This window comes from Camelus ferus, chromosome 16, assembly GCF_009834535.1.
Source record: "Camelus ferus isolate YT-003-E chromosome 16, BCGSAC_Cfer_1.0, whole genome shotgun sequence".
Taxonomy (NCBI): Eukaryota; Metazoa; Chordata; class Mammalia; order Artiodactyla; family Camelidae; genus Camelus; species Camelus ferus.
The window spans coordinates 43,283,768-43,306,624 of NC_045711.1; the positions used below are offsets into that span (position 1 = coordinate 43,283,768).

General features: G+C 40.4%; 1 protein-coding gene across 2 annotated transcripts in view; it reads right to left on the bottom strand.

Annotated features, from left to right (window-relative positions):
• Positions 1–22,857, bottom strand: part of MYO1D (myosin ID) — a 304,232-nt gene that overhangs the window by 248,410 nt on the left and 32,965 nt on the right. The window lies entirely within an intron of this gene.

The window sequence follows — 22,857 nt, forward strand, 5'->3', positions numbered from 1 at the left end:
AGAGAATGGAGAATCACATGGGGGTAAGTTTTTACGAGCTAGACTGGGAAGTGGCTGGACCTCACAAGTTCCACTGGCAGGTACTCAGTCACATGCCACGTGTAACTGCAAGGGAAGGCGTGCCGGACAAAAAAGAGGAAACAAAGTTTTGGTGACTAGTTAGCAGTCTCTGTCATCAGTGAGAAAATTCCGAGGACAAGACAGCTGACTCACCCATCTTTGCAAAGTGGCAAAGCCTAACAGTATCTCAAAGAAAACTGGAATTCAAGTACTCAAATATAATTCTTTTGAAAGAAATACCTTATGAAAAAAATTACCGTATCAAGAGATCCAAATGATGGCATAAACTACTGCTAAAAGAATCGTGGGATACAAAAACTGAAGGAATGGATGGAAAAAGAGAAAAATTCCTAAGATCTTGATTTATAGCAGTTGTTCATTTCAACCCGAATTTTCCTTACTCACCAAGAAGAGACCAAAAATATTATGGTGGAAGAAACCATTCCAAACTTGTGGTTCAATGAGAATCACGAACACTGTTTCTCAAGTACTACACAATCCCAGTGAGTGGCTATGGATTGCTTAAATGTTTTTACATTTTCATTTTTTAGCTCTAATTCTCATCCTTTTTATATAAAGCATAGTTACTATTTTCGGTAGCTCAAAGCTCAAGGAAACAAAGGAGATCCAAATACAGAGGTTTTTCCCAAGAAACAACCTCCATGTTTGCAATTTGTTTCTCTGAATGGAAATTTATAAACCAAGAGAAATTTTCTAGTTTATTAATCAAAGCAATCTTGAGCTATGTTGTGGTAACACATAAGCCCCTGGAATCTCCGTGGCTAACACTCCCTGAGCTTTATTTCTTGCTTGTGTAAGTCCAGTCCTGGTCAAGCAGTCCTCTTCCATTCCATAGATCTGCCAACTAGAATATGTGGCTTCCGAAGTTGCCACGGCAAAGGAGAAAGAAATGAAGAAAGCACAGTGACTCGAACTGCCTCGGCCCCGGTGTGACATCCAACACTCTGGCTCCGAGTTCATGGGCCAGTCCTAGTCAGATGGTCCCAACCTAAGGGTAGGTGAGGCTTGGAAAAGCAGAAAAGTAAGTACAGGGTTACTCAGTGATTAGTATCTTGGCCACACCTGGACAGACCACAAGCCCGAGGTCTCATGGTCATTTCCTGCTAGAAGTTGAAAAATGGTCTTCTGGTATACAAATGAGCTTCCTGTAAGTTTGTTTACTAGCCCCAATGAATCTGATCATCAAAATGATCAAACTAAATTTCTGGACCTGCAAACCTAACCAAATCCTTTACCATGGGGACCTAGTAGCAGTTAACGTGACCTGAAGCCCTATGTGATGTAGCCAGTTGATTCCTCTCAACGTCTCTCAGCTACCACATCCTGAACAAGGGCCCCATTCATCCATCACTCAATAAATACCTACTGAGGATGTCTGTGTGTCTAGTGTGATGCCTGACATGAAGGATGTGGCAGTGAAAAAGACACATTTGGTTCCCACTCTGATAGAACTGACAGTCAGGTGAGGAACACAGCTTTTTCAAAAACAAAAACAAAAAAAACCAAAAAACCCTACCAATAACTATATTATTACAATCCAGATAAATCAGAGATACAAAGGAGAGTAGGATGCTAACAGCATTTAACCTGAGACCTAACTGGTTTAGAGAAGGTTCCACTGAGACAAAAGCAGGGCCCTGAAGGTAAGTAAGGGCTAGACAGGTGAAGAAGGAGGTTAAAAATGTTCCAGACCAAGGGAACAGGACAGGCTGTGGGAGGAAGGGCTGGAAACCTAGTCCAATATTACGACTTCTGGTCTTGAGCTCTGAAATAGCCTGAATAATTCTTTTGGTTTCTCTCCATTTGATTGCTGTCGCACTATTAAAACTGAATTTTAAAGAATTCACTATGATCCTAACCTGTCAAGTTTGCAATACACTTCAATTCTTTAATTGCAAATCTTCAAATACTAGGGGAGGGGGAAAAATTTGAACACAATTTTTCTTTGGAAATACTTATACCATTTATTTGCAATTAGTAAACCCTGAGTTAGTTCTGTTTTACAGATTGTTTTATATTTTAAAAGTGGTCCAAATCTGATAGATGGATGCTCTTAACTACAGATATTGGATATATATATATATGGATCCTCGATGTGACATTAAGTATGAGTTTAAAACTCACTCACAAAACTCTCAACCATCTTTATCATTAGAAACAGTATTAGCTTTTCTTCTACAAAATGCTATCTTGTTTTTGGATTTTTAAAACAATTTTTCAAGTTAATACTTTTAACAAAAAGAGGGAAGACAAACAACAAAAGAAGCCACAACATAAAAATATTTTGGAAAGGAAAAATAATCACAATTCATTTATGTAACTTAGAAAAGTGAATATTTGTGTTTCAATTTTTTATTTAATGAGGTACTAGTCCAGAATAATTTCTAAATTCCCTTTCCAGGTCAACCTACTATGATTTTAACATGCATGTGGAATTTTTTTATATCTGTCAAATGCCAGCCTGTCAAATTTATGCATAACTCTGCCCCAATCACCTAATAATAAATTATACATTATTGTGCTCTGTAAGCTTGTACAATTTGCACATTGCATGATAGGAAATTGTACACTGGCACAATTTATACAATAACTGGTAATGTACTATGCAAATCAAGACTTCCACTGTAAGTGGGAATGTCTAGGAAACTAGAAAAATCAACACAGCCCTTCGAAAATCATGTAGTCTATGAGAACAGAAATATTTGAAAATTATTCATCTGGGTAGTGAACCAGAAGAGAATTTTTAGTTATTGCTTAAAATCTAATATTGGTATACTGTTATAAATAAAATAAAAATAGCATTCATCTCCTAGCCACCTCACAGTTAATGTTACAAAAACGCACAAAAAAAAAATCTGTAAAATGTTTGCAGTCCTAAAAGATATGGGCACTGAAGCTTCCTTATTATATTGAGGAACAGGAAAACAACAGCCATATTATTTAATGGTTTAGCAACAAAAAAAGAACTTGGAGCAAGAACATATTTCTCCCTCTCTTCATTATAGCCATAAAATGCACATACATTTGCTGCATTTTGAAATGAATACTGTACACTCATAAAATGACTGCAGTTTCAAAAATTGGCCTTAAACTAAACTTAAATTGGTCTTAAATTGGTCCGTAACTATAAAGTCACAACTTGCTTTCAGTTCGAAAACTTTAAAAAATTAACCAGAAAAGAAGAGAATTTTAGTGAGAGGCTACTGCCACCTCTTCCTTGCTGTTTCTGTAAGCCATTTTCAAGTAGTATAAACAATGGCCAACACCTGTTGAGTGTTCCTACTCCAGGCCCTGTGTGAAGTGGTTTACGTACAAGACTGCATTCATCCTCATGATAACCCAAAGTATTCCATGCACTCTTACATTATGGATAAAGAAACCAAGACTCTGCGAAGCAGTACCTTCTTGCTCAAGGTCACACAAGTATTAAATGGAAAGGCTGGGACTCACCCAAGCAGACGTCTGCTTCTACAGCCGGTGCTCTTAACCAGCCCTGCATCCTGCAAGGGCTCCGCAGACAAACACTATTCATGTGACGTTCCAACTGTGGGTCGCTGCTGCGCCCCCAAGTCTCTGACCAGCCTCCCCCGCGCTGCCCATTTGTGGCCCCAGTGAAGGTCTCTGCGCAGATGAAAGGTTAGCTAAATATCCAACAGTGGTTCCCGCTCAGGGGAAGGATTTCTAACTGGTGGATACTTCACTGCTTTGGAGGCAGATGCAAGGTGGGTACATTCAAGCCCCTCCTAGCCCACGGATTAAAACAAACTGGGGATCGTACATTTCCAGCCTTCTTCTCTAGAAGAGATGCTGAAAGAAAGGCCATGTGGAAGGAAAAGAAGTGTCAAATAAACACCTCTTCTCTAGTCTGGGTTTCAGAGCCCACAGAGGCATTATAACACACTCTTTGCAGTCAGAAAGACCTGGGTTCACAAGCCCTAGTTCCACCACTTGCTGTAGCTTTGCTCTTGGGTAAGTTCATCTCTTCAAGCCTGTTTCCTCATCTGTAAAGGGAGGGTATTACACCCCATAAGGTTGCTGTGAGTATTAGATGAGACAGAGCGTGCAATGTGACACCGGGGTCCAGTTTCCCTTATTTCTGAAAGCAGTGGGACTAGAAAATCTGTAAAAATCCTTCCAGCTATAAAATCTTGTGAAGTTCTGCCCCATTTTCAGCTCAAAAGCTTGAAAAGATTAACCAAAATAAAAAGAATTCTACTGAAGGGGTTGATGTTACCTCTTCCTTGCTTTTTCTTTCAACTGGAATATTACAAAATAGGATATGCCTGGAACATACTCAGCCTACAAAAAAAGGAAGTCAGCAGCCGCTGAAAAGTCGCGGCAGCTGGATATTCACTTTATGCTGAGAGTGGGGGCTGTTGATATAATCACGCCACAGGAAAACTTCATACTGTTGGCTAAAAGCAATCTGAGATGACACAGCAATAACTCTTCATCATGTGTGAGTCGGCTTCATTGTTGCTTTTGCCTGGGTAATTGGGTTGCAAGACACAAGAGCTACGCCAGCGTGGTGGTGTCCAGGGCGGCGAGCAGAAACGCAGGGACGTCAGAAGAATCCCGGGGGAGAGATGGCGGGACCAGGAACTGAAGGGCGTCTCCCGGCTTCTGTTTCTCTCTACTCACTCAGCACATCTCCTCCCTTTATGAAATCACTCCCTCTGCTTTTTGATGAGTTTCTATTCCTTCATAAAATTGATTTGTACATGGCTTTACTTGCCATCGCCCCCTTACTTCCTTCTCTCCGTGAAGTGCTTTCAACCTTCACTCTGTGTACGTTTATGTACACATATGTCCTTTTCTGCATGGACCTGTCCATATCTTTCATCAGATTCCTCAAGGAGACAATAAAAAGAGCAAGGGACACTGTTCTATCTCATGACACCCCAGCTTTAGTTTCTACTGGTAACTCTCACAGTCCCTCACTTTCCAATTCCAAATTTCTCATAGAATAATAATAATGGCTACCATTTATGGAGCTCTGAGTATGAGCCAGACACTGTTGTATGAATTTTAAATGAATTAAATATTTTTTATTAAAGTATAGTCAGTTTACAACGTTGTGTTAATTTCTGGTGTACAGCATAGTGATTCATCTGTACATATATTTATACTCCTTTTCATATTCTTTTTCATTACAGGTTATTAACAAGATACTGAATATTGTCCTCTGTAACATACAGTAGGATCTTGTTATTTATCTGTTTTATATATGGTGGTCTGTATCTGCAAATCCTGAACTCCCAATTTATCCCTCCCCCCACCCCAACCTCATTTCCGTAAGTTTGTTTTCTATCTCTGTGAGTCTGTCTTTGTTTTATAAATAAGTTCATTTGTGTCCTTTAAAAAAAAAAGATTTCACATATAAGTGGTATCATACGGTGTTTTTCTTTCTCATTCTGGTTTACTTCACTTTAATATGATGATCTCCAGGTCCATCCATGTTGCTGCACATGGCATTATTTTCGTCTTTTTTGAATTAACTATTTTTCATTCTCAAAACAGCATATAGGATCTAATATTTGCCAGAAAGGAACCCTGAGTAACGTGCTAAGGGTTACACAACCAGCAACTGGCTGAGCTTGAATGTGAAGCCAGACAATATATTCACGGTGCTCAAAACAGGCTGAGTTGAACTTTCCAAATCACGGTTGTTGGTGAGACCGCAGAACGGCTGTCTTTGGATCAAGTCCTCTCCCAGTTGTGAGAGAGTCGGGGCGGAGGGAGGCAGGGGGATCAGATGGCTTGAAACACAGCCACTGCTCAGCAAGGCCACAGCAGAGTGGTTACTCTTAAAACGAGTGTAGGTGGTAGGCAGGCTTACTTAATAATTAATGTGTAGTGCAACCATCACTTTCACTGTTTGTCTTCTAGGAATATTTTATAATCAACTAAGTGAAACTTATCTTTAAGAATGACAAATAAGGTAAGGGTAATACTGTGGTAAAGAAATAAGGAGTGGTCAAAAGAAGAGAAATTGAACTATATCACCACACACATACACACACACACAAATACACACACACAATGGATGGGGGCTTCCCTGTGGATCCAGGGAGATCAGGTTCTGGAATGTCCGTGGACAGGTCTAAACTCAAACGACCAGCTCTGTTAGCTAATTCTCCAACCCAAGGCCCACATTAATAGCCTGTCAGGGACAAATTTCTCTTTCTTAAGAATGAACATAGAAGGATTTCTAAAAAACACTGAAAAAAAAAAAACCCACCAACAATGTACTATCAGAATGAAAAAATAAGGAAACATTCCCATTTACCTTTGCATCAAAAAGAATAAAACAGCTAGGAATGAACCTGCCTAAGGAAACGAAAGACCTGTACTCAGACTGTAAGACACTGATGAAAGGAACTGAAGATGACACAACAGATGAAAAGACACACAGTGCTCCCCGCCTGGAAGACTCAGTACTGTTAAAATGACCATACGGCCCAAGGCAGTCTGCAGACTCAATGCAGTTCCAATCAAAATACCAAAGGCATTTTTCACAGAACTAGAACCAACGATAATTTTAAAATTTTTATGGAAACACAAAAGACCCCGAATAGTCAAAACAATCTTGAGAAAGAAGAACACAGCTGGAGGAATCACACTCCATGGCTTCAACCTACACGACAAAGCTTCAGAAATCAAAATAGAAATCAAAAAACAAAGACACACAGATCAATGGAAGAGAATAGAGCCCAGAAATCAACCCACACACTTAGAGTTTATTAATCTATGATAAAGGAGGCAAGAATATACAATGGAGAAAAAATAGTTTCTTTAGTAAGTGGTGCTGGGAAAAACTGGACAGCTACACGTAAAAGAATGAAATCAGAACATTCTCTGACACTATATACAAAAAAATCCAAAATGAATTAAAGATCTAAATGTAAGATCAGATACTATAAAACTCATAGAGGAAAACATGGGCAGAACACTCTTTGACATAAATTGTACCAGTATTTTTCACATCTGTCTCCTAAAGCCAAGGAAACAAAAGCAAAAATAAACAAATGGGACTTCACTAAACTTAAAAGGTTTTGCACAGCAAAGGAAATCATCGACAAAATGAAAAGACAACCTACAGAATGGGAGAAATTATTTGCAAATGATGTGACCAATAAGGAGTTAATATCCAACATATATAAACAGCTCCTACAACTCAACATCAACAAAACAAATAACCCAATTGGAAAATGGGCAGAAGAACTGAATAGACAATTTTCCAAAGAGGAAGTGGAGATGGCCCACAGGTACATGAAAGGATGCTCAGCATCACTAACCATCAGGGAAATGCAAATGAAAACCACAGTGAGATGTCACCTCACACTGGTCAGAATGGCCATCATCAAAAAGAACACAAATAAGAAATCTTAGTGAGGATGTGGAGGAAAGGGAACACTTGTACACTGTTGGTGAGAATGTAAACTGCACAACCACTGTGGAAAACAGTATAGAGGTTTCTCAAAAAACTAAAAACAGATCAACCATGTAACACAGGAATTTCATTCCTGGGTATGTATCTGAAAAAAACCCCACTTATCTGAAAGGTTACATGCACCCCAATGTTCATAGCAGCATTATTTACAATTGCCAAGATATGGAAACAACCTAAGTGTCCATTAAAAATGGATGGATTAAGAAGATGTAGTGTATATATACAAAGGAATACTACTCAGCCATAAAAATGAACAAAATTTTGCCATTTACAACAACATGGATGGACTTGGAGGGTATTATGTAAAGTGAAAAAAGTCAGACAGAGAAAGGCAAACACTGTATATCACTTATATGTGGAATCTAAAAAATACAACAAACTAGTGACTAAAACAAAAAAGAAGCAGACTCACAGATACAGAAAAGAAGCTAGTGGTCACCAGTGGGGAGAGGGAAGGGGGAGGGGCCACTTGGGGGTAGGGGAAATAAGTGTTATTATGGGATTATATAAAATCATGTGTGTGAAACTTTTAAAAATTTTGTAAAGCACTATAGAATTTAAAGAATCTTTCATCCAATTAAAAAAAAGCAAAAAAATACTAAAAATGAAAAAAGGCAGAGAAAGAATATGAATATGAAAATAAAAAATATATATGTGTGTGTATATATATTTTTTGTTTATTTTATTTTATTTATTATATATATATACACACACACACACACCCTACAAGATAATTTTGCCAGACCAGGTAAAAATCATGGCCAAAGACATTACGTTTTAAGTGATTTTTGTGGTAGGCAGTTATGCCTCATTCTTACCCGCAAGATGTCCAGGTCCTAAGCCCTGTGGATCTGTCACTTTACATGGCACAGGGGACTTAATTAAGGTTGCTCATCAGCTAACTGTAAAATACATTGATTACCACAGATTACCTGAGTAGGTCCAACGGAACCAACAGGGCCCCTAAAAATGAGAGGGAGACACAGCAGAAGTCAGAGAAAGAGGCAGCTTTGACTAAGGAAGAAAGTCAGAAGGTTGGCACTATGAGACGTGAGAGGACTTGACCTGCCTTTGACGGCTCTGAAGGTGGAGGAAAAGGACCCTGAGCCAAGGACATGGGCAGCCTCAGAAGCTGGAAAAGGTGAAAAGTCGAGGGTTCTCCTCTAGAGCCTCCGAAAGAGGACCCCTGCCCTGCCAACACCCTGATTGCAGCCCAGTGAGGTCAGACTTCCAACCTCCAGGCAATAAATCTGGGCTGTTTTAAGCCATTAGGTTTGTGGTAGTTTGTTACAGGTTAACTTTTAAAGGCTTTATGAAACAAGAGCTTAAAACAAAGATAAAACAGCTCTTAACAACAACAACAAAAAAAGACATGATATAACTAAAGGTGGGGGGGGGATTAGCTAGCAGAGCTCAGAAAGGAGAGAGGAAACGTCATTATATAAAAAACGGTCATGTTGAAAGCGAGAAAAAGGCGCAAAGATCCTGCTGAAAATGTATATGAGGCAAAGAAGACAGGCTTGAGAGAAGAGAGAAAACAAAGGGATGTGAGAGAAAATGACAGATATAGAGAGAGACCCCGGAGAAGCAACACACCCCTGATGGACACCTCGGAAGAACACAGACATGAAAAGACGCCAAGGATAATTCAAGAAATTCAAGAGGGCGTCTGACACGTCATAGTGAAGGGCTGCACCTGCTCTAAGATAAACTGGTGGAGAGGAGCACACACCGAGACCCACCCTCACGAGTTACTGTGCTTCAAAGATAAAACAGCCGCAACAACAAAGTAATCCCATAAACACTGGGACAAGGCAAAAAAAGAGGAAACTCAGGCAGGCCTCGGACTTCCAGTAATACTCCACACCTCAGACAGCAGCACAGCAATGATTACAGAGAAAGGAAAGCACGACTGGGGAGTTTTATACCCAAACTATCCCTTTAGTATAAAGGCATCCAGCAGTGATTTCAAAATGTGTAGGACTGGAAATGATAAAGCTCACAAGAGTTCACTTTTTTTTTTTTAATGGAGCTACTGGGGATTGAACCCAGGACCTCGTGCATGCTAAGCACGTGCTCTACCACTGAGCTCTACTCACCTACCCACCCACCCACCCACATAGAGTTCATCCTGAAGAATCTTACAGAGCGTAACATTGACCAAGGGATGAAGGAATTCCTGGATTCATGAGTGGAGAGCAGAACAATGTTACAAAAGAATGATAATGTAAATTAGAAATAATGATATAATTAATAGAATTCAAGAGCGGAGAAAAGGTAGAAGGTCATTTAAATATTCTGACTTCCTCCTCTTCCATGACGGGGGTCAGCAGGTACTGTTTACAGTTCACAGTCTAAGCTATGAACAAATATGAGTTAACAGATATGAACTTAAACTGTGTCTGAATTAGTTAACTCCCTGCCCGGTGTCCTTCCACCTTCCTTCTTTCCTAATAGCAACCCAATTTGGTTCAGGGAGGCAATGCTTCCCGTTTCCCAACCAGGGTGACAGCCAGGGGTGACGGTGTGATGTAGTTCTGGTCAATGAGACACAGAGGAAGGTTTCCAGGAAAGTTCTGCTTCCCCAGTACAGACACCCCTTATCCTTTTCCTCTTTTTCTTCCCACCTAGAATGCAGATGAGAGGTGAGAGGTGGGAGGTGGGGCGACCAGAACTTGACTTTAAGACGAGCTTGAGCACAAGAGCCAAGGGCAGCCTGGGTTGGGGGGGGGGGTGACCAAGAGCCAGGACACTGATGACACTGGGTAGCTGCAAAACCAGCCTGACTGCTGACCTCTGTGCTGCTCGTTTTATAAGGAAAATAAACCCCTCACAGATGTGGGAGTTCTATTCCATAAAAACCAAACACAATCCTAACTGGAATATCACTAGAAAAGCGACTAACAGTAATGTAACTAATCAAAACTTGGGTGATGACAGGGAGAGGGCAACGTAAAGTTGCAGTCATAAAGAGAACTATGAGGGAGAAGGCACTACAAACTAATCGTAAGTGTTCAAATTAGCAGAAGGAACATACACACAACACAAAGCAATGCAAACTTGGAATATGGGGTAACAACTACTCAAGAAGTATTAAAGGCAAAAAAAAAAATTACACAAAATAAGACAGAACTAAGACCAAACATATCTGTCATGGCCATCAATGGCCATATAAAACCATTTAGAGCAAAACTCAGAATGGTCACAGAGTAAAATCAAACAATCTGCTGAACACAGGAGACTCGCTGGAACAAAGCAACTCTGGAAGTTGGTACCAATTCTCCCAAAATTGAATTTATAAACATAATGCGATCACACTTGAACTCTTAACGAACTTTCCTTTTGAAACTTGAAAAGCTGGCTTTAAAGTTTGACTTTGGTAAAGAACAATGAAGAGATTTTTATCTGTTCACACAGGAAAACACAGCATAAAAGGTGGGCTATCCTAGTTAGGGCAGCCGCAGTGAAAAATACCAACAGTTTACCGTCTGTCCAGCGCTCGGCATGTGCCAGGTGCTACCCTAAGCGCTTCATCCATTACCTCATTTAATCACTGCAAAGCAGCCAGGGTACTCCTCCCATTTCGCAGACAAGACTGGGATTTAGGAAGAGTGCATAATTGTCTGAGCTCACACAGCCAGCAGGTGGCGCTCACACAGACACACTCACTCCATGTCTCTCCCTCCCCCTCTCCTTCCTCCCGCACTCTCTCCCACCTCTTATATATGTAACTAGTTGGTTGTCCAACTGTTTGCACACTCTGGAAAGAGACACACCAAACTTTCAGTGTTTACTTTTGGGGAGTAAAACTTAGGGAGGAAATTTCACATTTTACTTCCTTTACTTTGAAGTGCTGGAAAGATGTTTTCCTTTACTAATTAAAAAAAAAGTATATATATAAGGATTAAAAAGTAAACCAAATTAAAAGTAACTAAGATGCAAAAAAAATTAATTAGAAGAGAAAGTTTATTCACAGAACAGCATATCTTTGTTATCTCAGCTGTGGCTGATCTGAACATTGTGATATTAGAAATACTTGAGCTTATTCAGATTTATGTGGAACATTTTCACACCCAAATGAAGTATTATTAAAATAAAAATATCCATATTACATTACTCTGTAACACAGGTTATTTCTTATTTCAGGATGAATTTTAATTAAGGTAACATGCTCATGTCCACAGAGCTCTGAAGTGCTACTGGTATTTTTAATTACCCGAGCATGATGGCAGTAAATTGCCGCTTCCTTAACAGAATACTACTATATTCCAAAGCTGTGGAGTCAAAAGGTATAGTGTTGGCATATAAACAGACAAACAGATCAATGGAACAGAACACAGAGCCAGAAATAAACTCAGGCATATATGGTCAATTAATTTACAACAAAGAAGCCAAAAATATGTAATATGGAAAGGACAGTCTCCTCAGTAAATGGTATTGGGAAAACTGGAAAACCACATGCAAAATAACAAAAGTGGACCTTACACCATACACAATAATCAACTGAGTGTAAGACCTGAAACCATAAAACTCCTAGAAAAAAACAAAAGGGATAAGCACCTTGACACTGGTCTTCACAATGATTTTTTTGGATTTGACACCAAAAGTAAAGACAACAAAAGCAAAAATAAACAATTGGAACTATGTCAAATTAAAAAGCTGCACAGCAAGGAAAACCATCAACAAAATGAACAGGCAATAGATGGAACAGGAGAAAATATTTGCAAGCCTTATGTCTGATAAGGAGCAAACATCCAAAATATAAAATGACCCATGCAGTTCCACAGCAAAGAGCCAAATAATCCAATTTAAAAACGGGCAGGGGAACTGAATAGACATTTTTTCCAAAGAAGACATCCAAATGGCCAACGGGTACATGGAAAGAAACTCAACATCACTGACAAAAGACAAATGCAAATCAAAACCACAATATCAGCTCACTCTTATTAGAATGGCTGTCATCAAAAAGATAGGTAACAAATCTTGGTGAGGATATGGAAAAAGGGGAGTCCTTGTTGTTGTGTACTGTTGGTGGGAATGCAAACTGGTGCAGCCACTATGGAAAAAAGTATGGAAGTTCCTCAAAAAATTAAAAATAGAACTAACATATGATCCAGCAAACCCAAAGGAAACAAAATCACTATACTGAAAAGTTATCTGCACACCCATGTTCACTGAATCATCACTTACAAGAGCCAAGATATGGAAACAACCTAAGTGTTCATCCGTGGATGAATGGATATAGAAAACGTGATATACATATAGATATATATGTATAAATATATATGGACATTGCAGGCACTGTGCTAAGTGAAATTAGCCAGAGAAAGACAAATACTGTATGATCTCACTTACATGTGGAACCCAAAACAAACCAAAATCAAAGAAATAGAAAACAGGTTGGTGGTTGCCAGAGGTAGGGGTTGAGGGTAGAAATGAGTGAAGACGGTCAAAAAGTACAGATTTCCAGTTATAAGATAAATATGTTCTGAAGACGTTACATACAACATAGTGACTATAGTTAACAATACCGTATTACATATTTGAAAGTTGCTAAGAGAGTGGATCTTAACAGTTGCCATCATGAGAAAAAAAAGCTGTAACTGCACGAGGTGACGGACATTAACTAAACTTGCAATCACCTCACAGTATCACAAGTATCAAACCATTCTGTAGTATACGTCAAACTAATTCAAGTTTGCGGTTTTTGTTTCTCTCTGCCACATAATTTAGCATTTCATTATTGCCCAGTTGTTTTTTGTTGCTGTTGTTTTGTTTGTTTTGTTCTGTTTTGTTTGAGTGGTCACATCTTTATTACCCAGTTTATTTTTTTTAATTCTTATTTTTTATTGGAGTGTAGTTGATTTACAATGTTAGTTTCAGGTGTACAGCAAAGCGATTCAGTTTTACACGTACATACATGGTTTCTTTCCCATTATGGCTCATTACAAGAAATTGAATAACGTTCCCTGTGCTATAGAGGTCTTTGTTCTTTATCTATTTTATATATAATAATGTGTATCTGCAAACTAGGACAATGTTACACGCCAATTATATCTCAATAAAACTGAGGGAAACGTCCCCATAATACACTACCTTACAACACAGGTTATTTCTCATTTCAGGATGAATTTTCTTTAAGTACGGTAACATGCTCACAGTTTGGACACTCTCTTGGCATTTTAATTGCCTGAGCATGATGGAAGTTAATTGCTGCTTCCTTAACAGAATACTCATTTCACAATCGAGTGACGCTGTGAAAATGTTTATTATTACTTTATCCTGCGAGAATATACTTCCTGAAGGATTCTGAGCTATTTTAGGCATCGTTGTGAGACACTGTCCTCTTCTTCTCAATCTTAGGTGGCCTGCACATTCCCATCTTCTCCCACACACTCTGTACGTCCCCTTTCACAGGACTGACTGCAAGGACTTGTCTGCATACTTGTCTGGCAGCAGCAGCCCATCCAACCCATTTAGCACAGAGCTGGGCACGCAGCCAGCCAATAAAAGTTTGCTGACAGGAATGAACAAACACTCTCAGACATACGTGTAAAAACATATAGTGATATTTCACCTGCAACAGACAATGACTGAGGTTCTTCACTTGACCAAACTTTAACTGGACTCCTGAACCCTTTCCTAGGCTCCCTTGCTCACTTCCTGGTGAAATCTAGTTTTAGCAAGAACCCTTCTAAGTCAGTTTAACCAGAACCCCCCACCCTTAGATGATCACCCTTCACATCTTCATCAGGTCCCTCCCCATCCCTTCCTGCACAGCTCATGTCTGAGCACCCTGGCCTGTCTGCAGCAAGAATTCCGTTACATCGGTTTAGTCAGAACACCCCCTCACTCCTAATGTTTCCTCTTAGTAATTTTCCATCCACTGACCCCTACTCTGCTCCTTGCCTAAAAATTCCTAGTTGCCCATGCCGTTTTTAGCGTTCAGCCCAATCTCTCTCCCCCACTGTAAAACCCCACTGCAGCCGTGGTCCCTAGCCCCATGAAGACAGCACTCCCTATGTGAATAAGGTCTACCTTACTATGTTTAAACAAGTGTCCCTGAACATTTTTTTTCTTTAACACCAGCTTATTACCTTAGAAAGAATAGACACTTAAATATTTAGTGGCAAATGAGCCCATCTATGGCTTGAAAAGTTACCTGTAGAAAAATGTGCACCCCTTTAGTAATTGCTACTTGCTACGGTTAAAATCTGAAGTCTATCAAAACTTGGTATTTAATAAAACTGAACACAATGTAATCTACATAGGTAACACAGCACACCAAAAATCCTGTGCTGAGTTAGAACACAGTGGATACCAGATCTTCCACAGCCTTGTGATAGGAGAAAACTTCTATTTGAGCAGAAAACAGCTCGTACCAAACAGTAAACTAACTGGATGGACATACAACTATCTTGAGGAAACATGAAAGAGTGCAGTGTTTAGTTATGCATTTCTCATGCTGTTTCATGATTCCCTGTTTCATGATTCTATCTAAATTCTGATAGAGCCATAGTTGGAAAGCTATATACTATTGGTTTTTCAATGTTTCTTCTCAAACGTCTACATGATTTTATTAGGAACCATGGGAACATACAATGGTACAGCCAATTGTGGAAGACAGTATGGCAGTTTCTCAAAAACTTAAACACAGAATGACCCTGTGACCCAGCAATCCCACCTGTAGGAGTACACCCAAAAGAACTGAAAGCAGGGACTCAGACAGGTATCTGCACACCAGTGTTCGCAGCACCATTATTCGTAACAGCCAAAAGGTGCAAACGAATGGAGAATGGTAAGTAGACAGTGGGATATTATTCAACCTTAAAAAGGACTGGAATTCTGACACATGCGACAACATGGATGCACCTTGAAAACATTACACTGAGTGAAACAAGTCAATCACAAAAAGAACAAATATTGCATTATTCCACTTACTTGAGGTACCTAGACTAACTAGCCCAGTTTCACAGAGACAGAAGATAGTAGAGTGATCACCAGGGATGGGGACGGGGTGGGGGGACGTGGGGAGTTCAAGCCTAATGGGAACAGAGGTTCACTCTGGGACGATGAAAAAGTTCCAGAGACGGATGGTTGCGAGGGCTGCCCAGTAATGTCAGCGTACTTGACGCCACTGAAACGCACACTCAAAAGGGTTAAGAAGGTGCATTTTATGTTCCGCTTATTTTACCACAACAAAAATTTAGTAGGAAGCATTTCATTATTTTTAAAAAGCAGTTTTTATTTACTTCTCTATATTTCTAACCTCCAATCTATTCCATTAATGTGTACCCCAAAAAAGAGTAGGAAAAAAAAAAAAGACATCATTAAGTTTAAAGACAAACTCTCTAGAATCCACAGCCCACAAAACAGATGGTCAGTGACTATGTACACAAGGAATTGTCTTCGATGCCAAGGCAGTGAGTGAGGGAAAAGTGAGCTTAAAAAGAAACTCTCATTTAAGCAAATATTTGCAAAAATATTTTCAGAAATCTGACTTGCAGGTAAAATATGCTGACCATCCTCACTTATTAACTACATTTTCACCAAAGGGGGGAAAAAGGATAACACTATAAAGCATCAAAAAAAAAAATAACCCTTACCAAGTCAGAACCACACCATTGGCGAAAGCACACGATCACTAACCGCGAAATACCGGGCAAAGAACTGAATGCTGAACTTGGGAGAGGCTAGACGCACGCTGGAAAACACTTCAAGTGAAGGCCTCCGCGGATCGAGCTGACGTGGAAGCCAGTAATACAAATGGCAGGCATTACTTTCCAGAAAGGCTCTGGGTAGGAGGTAACTGTTTTGTGTAAGTAAATCAGACTGTTTTTATTCTTCTGTGTTATTCTGAGGAGACAGGAAACAGGTGCCTATGTGGACGAGTCACCCAGAGCCTGAGCAGGCTCCTGGCAGTGGGATGCCACATTCCAATGTCCTCTTTAATTCTGTGTGCAAGGGCAGGATTGGGCTGGGGACCATGGGGATATGTGGCGTTAAGCCACTGGGCAAAATCAATTACTTCGTATTACTTAAAGAAGTAAAAGGGGTAAGAGCTAAGTTGTGAGTTCATGCTTTGTGCTAAGAGTCAAGTTGCTACTTACTATGCGTTTTTCTCATTTAAATGTCGTGATGACCCTCTAGGGTCGTGTTCCGTATCATAGGTTCTCCCGATTCCGCACGACTATATCCCGTGGAAATGGAGGCACATACAAGTCGGCTAGACTTGCCTGAAGCCACGCTCCACAGTAGGTCACGGAGGCGGGAGGCAAAGCCGGGTCTGACTCTGAGGCCCAGGGCTTCCCGGGCTGCGCGGCCTCAGCGCCGCACACAGCAGGCCACAGTAAGGCAGGGGCAAAAATGGAAACGACAGAACGAAAACATGCTCTGGTGGATGCCAAAACAAACTTGCAAAACGTTTACTTTTAAGATGAGATCCTGAAATAGCAAAAAAGAATCAACTCACAGGGAGGGGCTGGGCAGGCACTGGACAGGGAAACCGGACTAAGGGCGTTTTCGAGAAAGGTCTTCTCGGGGCACTTTCATGCCCTTTCGGTGGGCGTCGGGGATGGTGGCGGGGAGGGCTGAGATTTATCAGAACACGAGGCACACCCATTTCCAAACGAATGGATAAAATTGTTTTTATCCCAAATCAAATGTTTTTTTTTTCACTCTGAATTACACGTAGGTACATCTCTGCATGAATCCTAGAACCATGGGCTGTACCGTCATTCCTGAGGTGGTGCCCCTGTCCCACCACTGGCTAGGAACGGTAACAAGAGTCTCATGTTGCTTTCTAAACAAATGAGGAAATAAAAAGAGACAGAGCCCCAGCCCCCACCCAAACGATGGAATACGTGCCTTGGGGTGGGGATCAGGGTGGAGGGGGGGTGAGGGTGTAATGAAAAGGCTAGCATGAAAAGGCCTCTCCATTCCCCTTACCATCAACCAAAGAAACATTTCTTCTATGAATATATTTATATGTATGTATGACTGAAGCATTATGCTGTACACCATAAATTGACACAACATTGTAAACTAACTACACTTCAATAAAACACATATTTAAAACAAACACACAAAAAACCAACATGAACAACAAAAAGCCCAAACATTTCTTCTAAGGATAAAAGAGTTGACTTACTAGGTGTGGTTACTTTCATTACGTTATCATCAAATTTTCTGAGTAATTGAAGCCCATAATTTCTAGGGTAATTAGCCCCAGAGTCATATCTAAAGTTGGAGAGAAAAAAGTGCCAAATAAGGGCGTGAGGCGGTCCTAGGAATGAGATGAGTTGATTACAATTGCTATTTGAGTTTGCATGAAATAAATTTTACTCTTTTCACCTCAATTGTGTTCTAAGTAACTCGGTAAATAGAGAAAGTCATAACATTTAAATCAAGATACTCGGGGGGAGGGTATAGCTCAAGTGGTAGAATGCATGCTTAGCATGCAGGAGGTCCTGGGTTCAATCCCCAGTAAGTACCTCCTCTAAAAATAAATAAACATAAATGCCTCCCCTCGCCAAAATAAATCAAGATATTCATCATTAAAGCCAAATGCCCTATCCAGTGAAAATGACATTATCACGATGTAATCATCACTGAATATAACATGCATTTTTAATGCATAACAGCAGAGTACCTCCAGAAACGCTATCACTAGATTAAAGTAGGGATGACTGAAAGCAAGGTAGGCAGAGGCAAGACCTGGAAACAGAGTGGAGAATGAAGCTGATCAAAATAATGCTGAAGAGGCATTTTCTACTGACATAAGAGAACATTTTTAAAAAGCAAAAAATGAAAGGTACAGCTTTGTACCTATTTGTGGTATGAATCCATTTTTATTTTTTAAAAACATAGGCATTTCTCTTATGTGTATATTTATATCTATCTGCAGCAAAAGTCTGGGCAGATGAACACTGAGTAGTAAGACTGGTTATCACTAAATGGAAGAATTACAATTTTTCCCCCTAAAAATTTTTAATTTTTCTACAACAAAATAAAAAGGTTTCAAAAGATACTGACGTGAGTGCAAAGGACAGGAAAAGGTGACGTTTTTACAAATATTGACTTGTGATCAATACACAGATAGAGGAAATGGTGTCACAAATTAAAAAGTAAATAGAATCTGGCACAGTTCTAAGCAGCAGTTTTGATCACAGTGTTAATCTAATCAGAAAATGCTTCAAATTTCTGCTGAGAAAGAGTAACATTTTTTTTCAAAGCACACAGTACTCAACTTGGGAGGAAAAAGAGATCGCCTTTTGACTTTTTTTTTTGCTGTGCTAGATCATGCTGAATTTTTATTGCAGGAAATCTATTTTTAAAAAAATACCCTCTCCTAATAACACCCAGGCAAATCCTCACAGATGGAATTTATTTCACCTTTGTTCTATGTAATGTGTGAACACTGCTTCAGGAGAACCCATGCTGATAAAGTGCTTTCAGATAATGAAACCCTTAGTAATCGCATTAAAATATCTGTTTAAAGAGGAATGTGATCATCAAGCTTCCACTAATTTGTTTTTAAAATGAAGGCTTAGGGTCAATCACAATGTAGCATGCTCAATTCTAGGTAAACAAGGTAAAAACAACGTAATTAATTATTGATGCAACGCAAATAACTGGAATTGTGTGCTGTTAAAAACAAACAAACAAACAAAACTGTATTGTATTTATTAACTCAGTTTGTGCCCCCGGAGAATTTGATTACTTTTTTACACACTTACAATAACATTTTGAGGTGTTTGGACTTAGGTTTACATATTATTTGTAAATGAACATTTACGTCAGTTCACACCGACCCGCTGCTTTCTCTTCCTGGGGAATGTGAATTGCTTGATCAGGTAACCAGGCATGCCTTTGTCACTACACGTAAATGCTAGGCATCTTTCACCCCCCTCTTGACTTCTTCTAGCTGTGGCAATGCAGTGGCGCAGATTCTGAGCTAGACTTGGGCCCTTAGCTCAGCTCAGCCACTTACCAGCTGTGTGAGTTTTAGACAATCGCCACTCTAAGCTTCCAAGGCCTTGTAGATAAAATTGGGGGTTGCAATCTCCTATGTGGGGTAAAGGATTCATTAGATGAATGCATATAAGGCATTCGGCACAGTGCCTGGCAGGAAGGAAGCACTCAAGAGTTGCACCTCCCTACTCAAATCCTGGTTCTACCACTGAGATGTGAACTTAAGCTGTGAATTTGAGTACACATCTCCGTCTCCGTTTCCACAAGTGCAAAACGGAGACAACGTACCCAGTTCAGGAGGGCTGTTGTGCAGAGCTGATACATGTAATGTGCTTAAACTGTGCTTGACACATACTGTCCCAGGAGTGTCCGCTCCCGTCCTCTGCTGCTGCCACCTCTCAGCACTTCAACATTGTATCTTCCTCCAATGGAGTATGTGAGTTATTCTGTGCGTCGCTGTTTCCAGACTATCTTTTCATTTCTCTACATCCTAACACCTATTAGATGAAATAAAATGCCTGAAATGTAATAGGTTTAGAAGAAGAAATGAAGAAAGTTCCACCTTTTCACCAACTCAATCTCTATATTTCTCTGTTTCAAGTGGTGCCTGGGACAACTGCCCCAACCCTAGGCATGGCCAAATGCTTTCCATGACAGATACACTTAATAAATGCTAATTGTATGTGCAAAGCTAAATAGTAAAAGGAGGAGAAAAGATTTCACCTTCAAACCCCCATTTTATTCCACTGTGTCAAGATGGCTATTTTTCATAATTTCTTACTGAAGTAAATACTACTTAGGGTCTTTAAAGCAGTGCTACAGTAAACAGGATCAGTGGTTATCTATTGTCTAGCTATAAAAATGCTTAAATATGACTTACAGCTCCCAATCTTCTTACAGTTATCATTCATAAATTAGGAAATTACATCTGGTATAGTCTGCATTATTTCCTAATTAAATCATACATTAAAAAATTAGCTTGCAGTCTATGAACACACTAATTAGAAGGGCAAAGCAAGATAAGAAAGGAATGGGTGTTTAAAGGTAGCTGCATTAAAAAATTGTTAATTTCACCAATTTTATTCACTTGGAAGGAGGCATGTTTTATTTAAAAACAACATTGAACTAAAAAGCAAATGGCAAAAATAGACGTTATACATGATTTAAGAATGCACTGCCTTTAAAATGCAAACAACTTTTAACTTGGGTATAAGTTGGCAGCTTAATTTATCTGATCTACAAAGTGTTTTCGTGCCTACAAAACATAATCTGAAATCTTCTCAAGGGACCTTTGCATGATTCTAAAGTAGTGTTGTGTATGGCACTCCCCTGAGCCATGGGTGTTCAAATCATAAACTACACTCACAGCAACAAGTTTTCTCAGAACTGAATTTATGTCTGCAGCCTGGCTTCTCCCCTGAAGCTCCGAACAGTATATCCAGCTGCCCACTCAGCATTTCCTCTTGGACGTCGGTTGGGCATTTCAAGCATAAGACGTTGAAACTGAGCTCCTGGTATCACCTCAAGCCTGCTGTCTACACCCCACATCGGATCTGTGGCAATACGTATCTTCGAACAATATTCAAAACCTGACTTTTTCCCACCTCTGCTGCTGCCATCCTCGTCCATGCCACCATCACCTCACCTGGATCTCTGCACAGCCTCCCATGGTTTCCCTGCCTCTGCCCTCGCTTCGTCTTCAATTTATTCAGTTTAAAGCAGCCAGAGTGATTCTGTTACCATGTAAGTCAGGCCATGTCATTCCTTTGCTCAAACCCCTCAAGGCTTCCGAGCTCAGAAAAATGCCAAATCTTTCCATCAGCCCTCCCGGCTCCAACCCATCTCCAGCTCTGACCACATCTCCACTCCAGCCTCACTGGCCTCTTCACTTCCCTCTAACAGTGTTCGCACCCAACAGGTCTTTGCATCTGCTTTCGCCTCTGTTTGGAATTCTCTCCTCCTAGCTGTCCACACGGCTCATTTTCTCACTTCCTTCAGAAGTCACCTTGTCCGCAAGGCTTTCCCTGACTGCCCTACAGAAAACTGCAAACCGCACATCCCCACGCTCCCTCTCCCGACTCTGCTTTTCCTCCGCAGCCCTTGTCTCCATCGAATGCACTAGACGTTTTGCTTCCTTATTATGTTATTATCTGTCTCTCCTCACTAGAATGAAAACTCCATAAAGGCATGGATTTTGTCATTTTTGCTAATATCTTTTTTGTTGCCTCTGGAGCCAAGAATGGTGCCTGGCATGTGGCAGGCACTCGATAAGCATTTGTGGAACAAACCAAGGAGTCAACTTTCCAAAATTTAATAACATTTGATATCATGCTTAACCTGATCAACAGAATTAAGCACAAAAGATGGAACTCCAAGAATTGCCACTTAATTTGGTAGGACACTTTGGGAGGGATGGCAAATTGTTCACTCATTCACTGTCACAGTCACTGGGAAGACAGCAGTGAGCAGATATAGGACCTGCCTTCATGGAGCCGACAGTCAAGTGAAGGTATCCACTCCCCCGCCCCCACAACCACGATCAAAAGGTGCCTGCGGGTAAGGTCAGGATCAACAAGCCCTGTTTCCCAAGCTAGCACCGGTGAATTCTCCTCAATTCTTTCTTCTCCCTTACCTTCTAAACCAATGAACCAATCTGTCATCAAGACCTCAGGAATGTGTCATACACAGTCAGACCTTCTAACTCCACCATCACTCAATTCCCCAGCCTTCACTTGGCCACCTGAGAACTACAGTATTCCCCGAACCAGCATCTTGCCACCGGTCTCTCCCCACCCAGTTTGTCTCACACAATGTGGCTGGAGTTACTGCCCCCCAGCTACTTCCTTCCCTAAATTTCCTTAATAGCTGCTCATTGCTTTCAAAAGGACATACAAAGTCCTGAACAATCTGGTTCCAGAAACACCTTGGTAGGTTCATCCAACAGAGCGCTTGTTTTTTGTTTTTTCACCCCGATACACACCCTGCCTGGCTCTTTAGCAGACATCAATTAACCCATCATTCAAGACTCCACTAAAAGGTTACCTCCTCCAGTTCCCTGCAGCCCTCTACGCTCTCCTTGTATTGGTTCATACTTCTACCACAGACAGCACTGAAAAACATTACCGGTTACCATCTGCAGAGCGTCCTTTGTTACTATGCAAGCGCACTGAAGGGGCCACCACGTCTTTCTTACTTCCCAAACTCGACGCTAAGGAGCGTGCTACAGCAGAAAAGCACTCAATCAATGTCCTGAAGAAATGGATGCAATTGCCACAAAGGGTTTTCGTATATAGCCCTGAAACTGGGTGCCTGGAATGGCCACGACCTGCTGGTATTGGTTCTGCCTGAGA